This window comes from Lygodium microphyllum, chromosome 18 (genome assembly GCF_053477565.2).
Source record: "Lygodium microphyllum isolate KBCC chromosome 18, Lygodium_microphyllum_v1.1.10, whole genome shotgun sequence".
Classification (NCBI taxonomy): domain Eukaryota; kingdom Viridiplantae; phylum Streptophyta; class Polypodiopsida; order Schizaeales; family Lygodiaceae; genus Lygodium; species Lygodium microphyllum.
The window spans coordinates 37,119,288-37,121,896 of NC_141152.1; the positions used below are offsets into that span (position 1 = coordinate 37,119,288).

Consider the following 2,609-nt stretch of genomic DNA (forward strand, 5'->3'; position numbering starts at 1 on the left):
TTATACAGCAGCTCAACCGTTTCTCAAAGCATGCAAACTTCATCATAGTGAATGGATTCTGGTGTCCTCATAGTTTTAAGCTTGTCTGTCCATTGCATAATAAGGTTTGAATATTTGTGCATTTCTGGTTTAGTCTGGAATGCAGTCTCCATTACAGCCATCTGCTGATCATTCATTATATTTCTCCTACATTTCTTCGGCTGGAGTTCTTCACATGCTACTCCAGAGGTGATACTTTGAACTGTATAAGTTCCAATAGCCTGACTATTTTTCTTTCAAGATCCATGTCTTTCGGTTATAGATCCATTTCTTCAGCTGTTGATATGAAATCTCTGGGCCTTCATCTTCGCTGGGTGGTCTTCTTGATTAGTCTGATTTGCTTTGTGACATCTTTTATGCCAATTTAGTAAGAATCTGATTTACGTATCTCAAAGTCTAGACAGTATATGCTGTCTGAACGGTATGGAGAGTTACTATGAGCTTCTATCATAACTATGGCAAGACCTTTAAGAAACCTCTGCGAGAGTGCAGTATGCCCTTAATCGTAACCACAATAATGCCCGCATGCTTCTGACACTTGATGAAAAGATCTCACGGCGTATCTCGGAAGGAGAGGCTCTGCTACGCCGCATGATTCGATATGGTCTCCTCGACGAGAGCCAGAACAAACTGGATTAAGTCCTTGCTTTGACTGTGGAGAACTTTTTGGAGCGCCGCATTGTTCAGTCCTTTTGGAGCGATCAATAATGCCATCCGATCCATCACAAAAGAATTCGTTTATGAGGATTTAATAGAAGATGATGGAAAGAAGCAAAATCAGTCCTGTGTCGCAAGATGATAGACCCTCTGCTGGCATGTAAGCATCAAAGCATCAACAATCACGCCATATTTTTGAAAGTAGCTCCAGAACATCTCCTCTATCCTCTCAAACAGTAAAGAATCCCTGCGTACAGGATTTTGACTCCTTCCAGCACAATGATCATAACCTGCAGAATTTCGACCACGTGGACTTTGGCCGCAATCATCACGTACCAAGCCTCCAGTTTGGAATTGATTCGAAGTATTTCAAGTACAGTTCGGTAGATTTTCCCACAGGAATTTGAACCAAGGAGTCACTTTTTCACGAGAGCTTTAGGGCCCAAATCCTCGGTCTGCATATCTTGGAGATTCAGCTTCAAACCATCAGAACTTAGCAAGACTCTGTTTTCTGAATTGGATATAGCGCCAGCGATTTCTCTGCTAGCCTCAATCTAATGAAAGCAGGATTGTTGAATATAGCTTCCCCCAATAAGTTGAGCACTTTTCGCCTCCCCTTGTGCTCGAACAATGGCCCTTCTTTTATCTTGTTCCGCTTTCTCAACTCTGAATTTAGCTCTCTCAGCTTTCTGAGCAGCCACCTGTTTTGCTTCAATAGCAGCTGTAAACTCTTTACGAAAAGTAAGGTTAATAATTGAAACATCATCAAGTGCAATATTGAAATTTGCAACCCGCTGGGTAAGAATTTTTCTTATCTCTCTGCTAACAGCCTCACGCTGTGTTATGAGCTGGCTTGCATTATACTGTGCTACAACTGCCTTCAAGGTCTCATGAATTATGGACGGTAAAACTCTTTCATTGTAATTAGTACCCAAGGCCCTGTAGATTATTGGCAATGTATCAGCTACAGGTCTTGTCAAGACACGAAGTCCTATTTTAACCATTTGCAGATCTTTACTTCCAGAAGTACTCTCAACAACATGAGGCCTTGCTCTGACATCAAAGATAATCGGTCTGTCGAACCAAGGAATCATCAAATGGATTCCTTCGGGATAAACCTTCTCTTTGATTCCATAATTCCCTGCACTTTTCTTAGAGATCATCATTGAAATTATCTGCTTGATAATGTCCTTTGGCATCAGTTTTTCATATTTTTCTAACACACACACCCAAACAAAATCATACACATGCACTAAGGGAGTATATACATTGGATGCGGATTATCGAAATGCATCACACACACAATGAATCACACGCAGAAAATAACACAAATGCACAACAAAAGAAATGGAGGTGTATACGACTCGGATGCGCAGCAGCACGACAGCGCTCCACAAAGCATGTATTTTATGTATTAATCATCTTCAAGGTCAAATAATAGCCCAAATTACAAAGTAGCACGCTTTTAGCTTTTGAGTTTGCTTTTCTACAAAATAGAAATAAAGCTAATGGGCGCCCAAGAAGTCAGGCATACCCAATACAATGTCCAAATACAAATATCTAAATCGTGTGCCCATGTGCATACAAAAATAATAAATAAATATCAAACGCCTTGATAAATAGGCGCGACAAAATATAGGCGCCATGCCTAAGGTATTCACCCACCATCAAAATATTGACGATAACTTGAATACACGCTATCCTTCAATGCTTTCCACCGCCACTGCTGCTATCTCTATACATCAACTGAAGCATTCACAATCGTTAGTAAAATAATACAATTAAACCGACAAAAGTGAATACCTAGCAGTCTTCAGCTACATAAATAAATTAATTGGTTAGAAATCAATCCTAACCTTAATTCACGAGTGCGCACTCTAAACTCATAAACGGTTATTAATTTAAATATGTAT

General features: G+C 39.9%; 1 pseudogene; it reads right to left on the reverse strand.

The window, feature by feature from the left end:
* Positions 1-1,112: 1,112 nt before the first annotated feature.
* Positions 1,113-1,823, reverse strand: LOC148020758 (prohibitin-1, mitochondrial pseudogene; annotated as a pseudogene).
* Between the last annotated feature and the right edge of the window lie 786 nt (positions 1,824-2,609).